Below are 11245 nucleotides of genomic sequence, written 5' to 3' on the forward strand. Positions count from 1 at the left end.
AACATACCAATATTATGAAAGAGATAAAGATGAATAATCCCCAGGGACAGAGCAGGTGAATCCTAGATATTTGTTGGAAACAAGGGAATTTCTTGTGCTTTGGCAGAATATTTTGTATCATCCTTAGTCGTGGGTGAGATACAGCAAGACTGTAGGATGGTTAATGTTGTATCTTTATGTAAGAATGGCAGCAAGTGCAAGCCATGAACTATGGAATGGTCCGCCTAGCATCAGTGGAGGGAAATCATAAGAGGAGGTTCTGAGAGACAGGATCTACCAACATTTGAAATACTGACTTTCTGTCCTGGGCCTCATCACCCTTTGTGTAAAAAGAAACTTGCCCCCGCAAATCGCCTTTAAATTTTGATCTTCCCATTTTAAAGGAACTGCAGATGCTGGTTTACACCGAAGATAGGCACAAAAAGCTGGAGTGACTCAGCGGGGCAGGCAGCATCTCTGGAGAGAAGGAATGGGTGACGTTTCGGGTCGAGAACCTTCTTCAGTCAGGGGAGATGGAGACATAAAGATATGGAAGGATAAGGTGTGACAACGAGAGATCAAAAGGGACGAAGTCCAAGGAAAATGTAGAATAGATCATTGTTAGCTAGGTGAAGGTGACAATGAGGCAGGCATACAAAGATAAAATTTAATCAGGAGGACAGTCAGACTGATCAGAGGACTTGGATAGGGGGCTCTCCATCACTCTCCCATCCCAGTTCTCTGACTAGTTTCCCTGTTTAACTGTAATTCAAGTTAATTTGGTTTCCCTTCTCATATCCTCACTATCCTCACTGCCCCAATCATTTCTTATTGTAAAGCACGAGATGTTTAGATGTGAAAATGCAGCCGGTCATGGCATTTAAGTTTGAGATTTAGAAATGACCAATTTGTTCCTCATTTTCCACAATCTTCATTAATGGAACCCGTTTTTTCATATTTTAATCTGCACAATCTTCAGCTGACTATACCCTATCAATCAAACTATTAACATTATACAAACTTGACTTCTGGAAGGTGGACCAGACCTTTCATCCTCACTGGGAGATGTGCAAGCCATATTTTGTCAGCAGAGTATTTTTGATTCACAGTAATTCTAATACATTAAGAATGTGGTATGTTGTATTCTTGCATAAATCAGCAATTTATAATAAGCATGGGGGTTGGTTGCAGGTTGGAGGGATTACATGCATCAATGAAATAATTTGTGTTTAACATTATTTCACTGACTCCGATAAGGGTTATTACACTTATCTGCACCACTGACCTGCAACATTTGTTTCTCCTGTTCTCCAAAGAACACATTATGTGAACTAGCAAATTGTATCTCCAGGCAATAGGAATTACTCAAGATGAACGTCAGTCGTTGACTCCTACACAGAGCTCTCAATGAACGTGCCAATATGCGATGAACCTTGGAAATCAATTTACTATCCAGACGCGTATTGTTAAGGGCATGTCCCACCTTCATGACCTAATTCACAACCTTTTTTACTCGTGGACATTTTTCATCAGGCTAGAAAAAACGCCCCGACCTACTTGGTGCCACGAGTACCTACGACTAGCATCACAGCCTGCTACGACCAACCTACGACCTCCTACGACCTTGTGGCGTCCATGCTGCGAGCATGAGTCAAGGGCAAACTCGGCAGAGGTCGTGAATTAGGTCATGAAAGTGGGACAGGCCCTTTAATATTACACGATTTAAGTTGGACACGCATGAACACATGAGTGGTATCAGCACCTTCAGTTCAATAGTAGCTGGACAAGCTCTGTCATAACTTATCTCACCACAGTCTATGGGAACCATCTTTATTTCTGAATTCTAGCTTAGTTTAGTTTAGAGATACAGCATGGAAACTGCCCCTTTGGCCCACCGTGTCCGCACCGACCAGCGATCCCCGTACACTAACACTAGGGACAATTTACATTTATATACCAAGCCAATTAACCTACAAACTTGTACGTCTTTGGAGTGTGGGAGGACACCGAAGATCTCAGAGAAAACCCTCGCAGGTCACGGGGAGAACGTACAAACTCCCTACGACAGCACTTGTACTCCGGATTGAACCTGGGTCTCATGCTCTGTATGGCAGCAACTCTACCGCTAGGCCACTGTGCCCCCCAAGTTTGTAATGATCTGGATAGAATGGTCTTCAAATATTGACCTGCATACGTTCAAAGGTCATTCTGCATTTTATTGTAAACCAAATGGAACAAATCCCAACAGCACTAACCCTGAGCATTAAATTCCCCAAGGTTTGCGTCAGACATGTAATCTCAATCTCTGCATGTACTTCATTCCTTCATCACATTGAAGAGTATTGCCTGAAGCACAGGCTATTCAATATGGAAAGCAGGAGCAATTAAATCTTACATGATAATAGAAATAGAGAAAAAAAGAAAAAAATGATTTGCATTTAAGTAACTCAAGCATCTCAAAATATTTTTAAACAATACAACGACCTTTAGTTTCGTTAGAGGGTGTCAGAGTCGGAGGGTGGTGAATCCGTGGAATTCTTTGCCACAGAAGGCTGTGGAGGCCAAGTCAGTGAATATTTTTAAGGCAGAGATACTGAAGATAGATTCTTGATTAGTACGGGTGTCAGAGGTTACGGGGAGAAGGCAGGAGAATGGGGTTCGGAGGGAGAGATAGATCAGCCATGATTGAATGGTAGAGTAAACGATGGGCTCAATGGTCTAATTCTGCTCCTAATCCTAATGACCTTATGAACAACCCTTTTCTCTGAGTGTAGTGACGTGTTTTGTTTTCTTATTAATGTGAAAATAGCAAATGATAATATTGAAATTGTCAATCTGTAAATTAACGCCTGCCTTTATATAACATTCATAACCTTATTATGTATCTGACTGTTTTATGGCCAATGAAGTAAGAAGTAAGTAAGTAAGTAAGTAAGTAAGTAAGTAAGTAAGTAAGTAAGTAAGTAAGTAAGTAAGTAAGTAAGTAAGTTTATTGGCCAAGTATTCACATACAAGGAATTTGCCTTGGTGCTCCGCCCACTAGTAACAACATGCCATACAGTGACAGTTACGAGTGACTCAGAAAACACTAAACATTAATAATAATAAAACATTAATGATAAAACACCATTGATGAAGCATGTGAACCAACAAAATACCAGATCAAAGGGAGGCTACAGATTTTTGGCTGTTGAGTAGAGCAACTGCTCGTGGATAAAAACTGTTTTTATGTATGGCTGTGGCAGCTTTGACAGTCCGGAGTCGCCTTCCAGAGGGAAGTGGTTCAAAGAGTTTGTGGTCAGGGTGAGAGGGGTCAGAGATGATTTTGCCCACTCACTTCCTGGCCTCCTGGATAGTCATTGCTGTGTGTAAGGCTTGGAATGGCCCACATCTGGACACAGTGCCTGTGCAAATGCAATGTCTGGACAGATAATAATAATAATAATAATAATAATAATAATAATAATAATAATAATAATTTGATTTATAGAGCACTTTAAAAACAAACATAGCTGCAACAAAGTGCTGTACATCACTAATCATTGACAAAAAAGTTAATACACACCAAAAATAACAATCAAAAGAAATAGTAGGAAAAGACATGTAAAATAAAGAAACATCAAAAACACCACAAACAGAAGCAAAGCCTCAGGCACCAAAATCTGTTTCACTAATGTTGATTGAGGGCTATCTTTTTATTCATTTACAGGATATAGGGAAAACGAAGATGTATCATCTGTTCCTAATTGTTGTTTAAGTGATGGTGAGCTCCCTTTGTGAACAACACCAATTCCTCTGAGCTGAGGTACTCCCACAATGCTGCTTGGTAGTGGTCAGACTTAAACCCAGTGACCATGAGGTAATGGCAAAATATTCCAACTCCGGATGGTGTATGACTCGGACGAGGACCTGCCAGTGGTGGAAATTACTTATACCTGCGACACTTGTCTTTAATTATAAAGTATGTGGGTTTGGAAGGCACTGCCAGAGATTAGCCTCAGCAGGTAACTATATACAGTACCATGGTGGTAGAGTTGCTGCCTTCCAGGGCCTACAGCGCCAGAGACCCGGGTTCGATCCTGGCTACGGGTGCTTGTCTGTACGGAGTTTGTACGTTCTCCCTGTGACCTGCGTGGGTTTTCTCCAAGATCTTCAGTTTCCTCCAACACTCCAAAGACATACAGGTTTGTATGTAAATGTAAAATTGGCCCTGGCGTGTGTCGGGTCGTGTTAATATGCGGGGATCGCTGGTCTGTGCGGACTCAGTGGGCCAAAGTGCTGGTTTCCGCGCTGTATCTCTAAACTAAAGTAAACTAAACAGACCAAGTCATTGGTATTTTATAAATCAGAGGTTGATTGGTTCTTGATTAGAAAGGGCTTCAAAGGTTATGGGGAGAAGACTTGAGAATGTAGTTGAGAGGGAAAAATAGATCAGCAATGATCGAATGGTGGAGCATACTTGATAGGCCAAATAGCCTAATTCTGCCTTATGTCAATTTGTAAAGAGTATGCATATGTAGCTATTGTGCAACAGTGGTGTGGAGATTAAATGTTTAACATGGGGGAATGGGTTTTCAATCAAGTGAGCTGGATGATGTTAAATCATTTGAATGGCATTGGAGCAGCACCCACCCAGGCAAGTGGACAGTATTCCAGCACGCCACTGACTTGTGCTTTGGAAAGTCCAAGCAGCCAACTTAGTGCTAGAATCCCACGTTCTATGGAGAGCACAATGTCACTGTGCAGGAATTTGACAATCCAGAAGATTGGCATTTGATCTTTGGCACACGCTGCAGAATGTAGCTTCAGAATGTTCCAGCTTTTACTCTGGCCATCGATTCAGAGACGAGAATGCTTCCACTAAATGAAAGCATTGATACTGTACTTTTCCAGAAGTGCGCATTCAGCTTCCAACCAGGTCTCGCCACTAATTCTTTGCTTTAAAGTTTTTGACTGAAAATTTCAGGATACATATCAAAGTCATCCTTTCCATTGATACTTTGGTTCTATTTGCAGCGAAAAAAAACCCAGACTAAACACACAAGAAGGAGAAGAGATAGTGGAGCAAAGGGCAGCTAGTAGAGCCACTGTTCCACAGGATTAGAGTTCTGTTGCTGCTGGGTGACTATGTGGTTTCTTCCTGTACGTCGGTTTCCTGCCACATCCCACAAACATGTGGGCAGATAAGTTCAATTGTCTACTGCAACATGTCCCTATTGTGTACGTTAATGTACAATCTAGAGGTTTATTTAAATGAAATGAAATGAAATGAAATGAAATGATTCAATTTATTATCATTGTCAGTGTACAGTACAGAGACAACGAAATGCATTTTTAGCATCTCCCTTGAAAGGGAGACACAGGGCGTCGCGGTGTGCCCGCGCCTGCCGCCGTACATTCCATTACAGGCAAAGGTGGGTGAAGTGTCTTGCCCAAGGACACAACGACAATATGCACTCCAAGCGGGATTTGAACCGGCTACCTTCCGGTCGCCAGCCGAACTCTTAGCCCATTGTGCTATCTGTCGCCTCACTTTAGCTCAGTTTAGTTTGGTTCAGAGATACAGCATGAAAACAGGCCCATTCACACTAGTTCTATGCTATTCCACTTTCTCATCTGCAGAGTAGAAGGAGCAATTCAGGGAGGCCAATTAACCTACAAACCCGCAAGTCTTTGGGATGTTGGCGAAAACTGGAGCACTTGCAGGGAACCCACGCAATCACGGGGAGGACATGCAAACTCCAAACTGACAGCAACTGTGGTCAGGATCGAACCCAAGACTCTGATGACATGAGGCAGCAGCTCTGCCAGCAGCGCCACTGGATCGCGAATGTAGGGAGATGAAAAAATTGGATTAATATATGAATAGTGGAAATGGCTGGCACAGACTGGTTGTGAAGAAGGGCCTGTTTCTGCGATGTATTCCTCTATGGCTCTAGCATCTCTGGGCAGCACGGAGGTGTAGTGGTAGAGCTCACAGCGCCAGAGACCTGACTACGGGTGCTTGTCTGCACGGAGTTTGGACGTTCTCCCCATGACTTGCGTGGGTTTTCTCCGAGATGTTCGGTTTCCTCCCACACTCCAAGACGTACAGGTTTGTAAGTTAATTGGCTTGGTATGAAAGTAAAATTGTCGCTAGTAAGTGTAGGGTAGTGTTAATGTGCGGGAATCGCTGGTCGGTAAGGACTTGGTGGGCCGAAGGACCTATTTTCACACTGTATCTCTAAACTAAACTAAACTAAACTCAACATTTGCTAATGCAGTTAATTTTGGGGAAAAAATGTACGAGCTCCGCAGTCAATCATTCTCATTTGAGACACTAATAGATTCCCAAACACACAATATTTGGCCTTGAAACAAGGTGACATTTTTTTATCAATGCTAATATAGGCCTTCACATGAGGCCACATCTACATTCTTGGAGATAGTGTTCATTCTCTTTGTTTATTTTCCTAGGAGGAAGTAAGTTTGAATGTCAACAATAAAGCGTCTAAATAGATGGTCTAAAATAGGTTAGGGTGTATAATCCAGTGTGGACTATCAGTACCATTCAAGTATCCTCTTTTCATTGACACTATCACCAAAAATAGCTGTTATTTATATAACATCTTCAGCGTAAGAAAACATCCCATGGCATTGCACAAAGGCATATTCAGAAAATAAAGCCAACACCAAGCCAAAGACCAAGGCACAATTGACGAACTACTTGGCCAGTGAGGTATATTTTAACCAATTTCTTAAGAAACATGGAGAGAGAATTACACATCTTGGAGTCTTGACAAAAAGCTCTTGCAGAAGTGTTTCAGCGTGAGCATCTGAAAAAGACGTTTGGCCTTTTGCAAATGCAGGAAAACAACCTGTTTGTGCCCCCTTTTTGCTAAGCTTGTTTGTGCCGTGCATGCTGTGATCAGTATTCTCAAAGACTAGTCGGCCAACTGGGTGTTCCATCTGTGGTACCCACAGCGGAGTTGACAGAATGTGTGACTCTGAGTCAGATGATTGGGGCTCAAGTTACACTCCAGATTCGTAAGCACAAAACACTGGCCTGACACTACAGTGTAGCACTGAAGGAGTATTGTACTGCAAGAGTTATCTCTGTCTTTGAAAAACAATGTAAAAACAATGTACCATCGCTCCAAATGAAGCAAAAGAGTTACCTCTAGTGCCCTGGCAATTATTTAACCGTCAGTAAAATTATGAAATCAGAAAAACTGGTCATTATTTCCTTTGGGAACTTGACTAGATTTGACTATCACATTTCCTAAATTACGTTAAAAATTGCACTCTTTAGGAATTAATGAGAGGGATGTGTATGGTGATATATAAATGTAGGTCTTTCATTTCTGTTTGCTTCTTTGTGGTGCTAGAACTACCATGTTAAATCCTAGAGCCCACCACCACAGCTTACTTGACTCCTGATTTAGTTTAGTTTAGTTTAGAGATATATCACAGCAACAGGCCCTTTGGCACACCGAGTCCCACCGACCAGCGATCCCTGCACATTAACACTATCCTACACACACTAGGGACAATTTACATTTTATACCAAGTCAATTAACCTACAAATCTGTACGTCTTTGGAGTGTGGGAGGAAACTGAAAATCTCTGAGAAAACCCATGGGGAGAACGTACAAACACCGTACAGACAGCACCCGTAGTCAGGATCGAACCCTGGTCTCCGATGCTGGAAGGCAGCAACTAAATTGCTGCGCCACCATGCCGCTTGTAAATTGATCCCTAATCCAGCTGGCATCTGAATATGTCAAACCAGGTGCTTTCCAGATCAGGAATGAATTGAATTGAATTGAATTTCCTTTATTGTCATTCAGACCTTTCAGTCTGAACGAAATTTCGTGCCTGCAGTCATACATACAATAATACAATAATAAACAACAGAACAGACAGTAAACACAAATTAACATCCACCACAGTGAGTCCACCAAGCACCTCCTCACTGTGATGGAGGCAAAAATCTTAGGGCTGCAGTCTCTTCCCTCCTCTTCTCCCTCTGCGCTGAGGCGATACCCCACCGGGCGATGGTAAATCAGTCCCGCGGCTCACCGAGCTCCACGAACGGGCCGGTTCAGACACCGCGGCCCGGGGGTGGTCGAAACTGCCGTCCTCCAGTCCAGCGGACGCAGCTGTTGACGACGTCGTCCACTGGCCCGCGGCCGAACCCCGGACTCAGGCCGCCGCCGCCAGAACGCCGTCTCAGCCACCGGAGCACCGTTCCAGCCCCGAGCCGGGTCGCCCTCACGTGAGCGTCTCAGCCCCGCGCCAGGCCGCCCTCACGGGAGCGCCGTTTACCTCGGGCTGGGCAGCCCTCACGGGAGCGCCGTTTCCCACGAGCTGGGCCGCCCCGACGGGAGCGCCGTTACCCTCGAGCTGGGCCGCACCGACGGGAGAGTCTCAGCCCCTCACGGGAGCGTCACAGCCCCTCACGGGAGCGTCACAGCCCCTCACGGGAGCGCAGTTCCAGCCCCGAGCTGGGCCGCCCTCATGGGAGCGAGCCCAGGGTGAGTCCTGACAGGCTGCCTCTGGAGCCTCGAGGTCGCCAGCTCCGCCGTTAGGCCTCAGCACAGACGGAGGCAGAGAAAGGGGATACGACAAAAAAAGTTACATTCCCCCGAAAGGAGAGACAGCAAGCCCCGTTTCACCCCCCCCCCCCACATAAACACAACCTAAAAACCAAAAACTTAGCTACACAAAAGGAAAAAAACAACACAAAAAAGTAAAAACAAAGGGACTGCAGGCGAGCCGCAGACGTTCACCAGCGCCGCCACTTCCGGAGTGGTGGTCACAATTCACCTGTGAAATGCGATGACCAGAAAAATTCCCTTTGGTCATCCCAACGGGCTCTCTAGACCTCTGCAGTGTTACTCAGCACTGGAATCACAGATTATGCAGACCCCCCACAAGCTTCAGACTTCAGATTGAGAATCCTACCGGTGGGCCTGAACAATGCAGCCAGCAGAAGCAATTAACAGCCATGTTCTGAGCCGTTATCCCCATTTACGAGGATGTTGCCAGGACTAGAGGGTCTGAGCTATCGGGAGAGGTTGAGTAGGCTGGAACTCTATTTCCTGGAGCACTGGAGCAAGAGGAGTGATCCTATAAAGGTGTATAAGATCATGAGAGGAATAGATGGGTCCTACACACAGCTTTGGAGTATTTTGAAATGTCAATGTACTTCCAGCTTAATTTGGTCTCTGCAATGCTCTTGCCATTTATTTTTATTATTCGGGACATGGAATAGGACGACACCTGTTGACAAGTTAAAAAAAACTCTCCCTTCAATCTAAAGAGGGGTCTCGACCCGAAACGTCGTCCATTCCTCCTCTCCAGAGATGCTGCCTGTCCCGCTGAGTCACTCCAGCATTTTGTGGCCATCTCCATCACAACAAAGTTAAAAACCCACATTTCTGATGGGCCTTGTGTGACTCCAGAAAGCCACAAAATACATAGCAGCCAATTCATTAAATAAAACCACAACCACACATCAAAATAAGTGTGGAAAATGAAGTGAACAATTTGCAAACAGCAAGATGCCACAAATAGTGATAAGATATTCTCCATGTTATCTGTTTTGGTGATGCAGTTTGAGAGATAGATATTGGCTGGGCGCTCCCTTATTGTTTCTTGAAACAAACCCATGAGATTTTTCTCGTCAGCCAAGATACTGCAAAGTTACTTGATTGAATCTTTGAGCCAATGGACAGTACGTCGTACGACATTACAACGGAATGTTGGTCTAGATTAATTCAAAGGATAAGAAGATTCCTAGAATGGTTTAAGAACAATAATGTTGCATCATGGTGACAACGTCACAATGTATAAAAATAAAAATAATGCATTCTTGCTGTGATAAATAAATAACAAATAACAGTCCATGCACCTTGAAATGCCATGTATAGCCCACACAAACTAAATCAGGCATGTGACATTTGAATTCTATGTCCTGGGTGACAACAACATGGTGGGTGGCACGGTGGTGTAGTGGTAGAGCTACTGCCTTACAGCACCAGTGATCTGGGTTCGATCTTGTCTGTGGGTGCTGCCTGTAAAGAGTTTTCACACAGAGAGTGGTGAATCTCTGGAACTCTGCCACAGAGAGTAGTTGAGGCCAGTTCATTGGCTATATTTAAGAGGGAGTTAGATGTGGCCCTTGTGGCTAAGGGGATCAGGGGGTATGGGGAGAAGGCAGGTACGGGATACTGAGTTGGATGATCAGCCATGATCATATTGAATGGCGGTGCAGGCTCGAAGGGCCGAATGGCCTACTCCTGCACCTATTTTCTATGTTTCTATGTTTCTATGTTTCTATGTACGTTCTCCCTGTGACCTGCGAGGGTTTTCTCCGATATCTTCGGTTTTCTCCCTCACTCCAAAGGCGTACAGGTTTGTACAGGTTTGTAGGTTAATTGGCTTGGAGTTAATGAAAAAATAACGTCACTAGTGTACGTAGGGTAGTGGTAATGTGCGGGGATCACTGGTTGGTGTGGACTCGGTGCTCCGAAGGGCCTGTTTCCACGCTGTATCTCTAAACTAAATTAAACTAAACTAAACTAAACACCAGATCTGCTCAGTCCCCTGACTGTGTAGCCAGACACAGACCCAAAACCCATCTTTAAATTTGCTGACAATACCACTGTTGGACGAATTCAGCAGAGTACACGAGGGAGATTGTTAATATGATTGAATGGTCCCACGACTGCAATCGTGCTCTCAATATTAACAATATAAAGGACTGATTATTGACTTTAGGAAGGGAAAGCCGAAAATCCACGAACTAATGTTCATCGAGGGAATAGAGATGGAAATAGTCAACAGTTTCCAGTTCTAAGGTGTGCATATCTCTGAAAATATGTAACACTCTTCGCCCTTGATTCGTGACTCTTGACTTTTGATCCTGGTATCTGAGAAGCAGCCAACTCTCTCTGTCTGAACCTGGTAAGATTTTATTTTCATATAAAATAGTTGTTGAAGAAAAAATATGGAAGCCAAGGACCTGTCTTGAGAAGAGAGAGAAATATGTTTATTCTGCAACCTCAGTTTCTGCAACATTGTGGGATGGGGAATAGGGTCATTAGAGTCATCGAGCTATATAGCATGGAAACAGGCCCTACGGCCCACCTGCCCGCATTTGGTCCATATCTCTCCAAACCTGTCCTATCCATGAACCTGTCCAACTGCTTCTTAAACGTTGGGATAGTCCCAGCCTCAACTACCTACCCTGGCAGCTCGTTCCATGCACCCATCACCCTTT

Source organism: Leucoraja erinacea, chromosome 4, assembly GCF_028641065.1.
Source record: "Leucoraja erinacea ecotype New England chromosome 4, Leri_hhj_1, whole genome shotgun sequence".
In the NCBI taxonomy this organism is placed as follows: Eukaryota; Metazoa; Chordata; class Chondrichthyes; order Rajiformes; family Rajidae; genus Leucoraja; species Leucoraja erinaceus.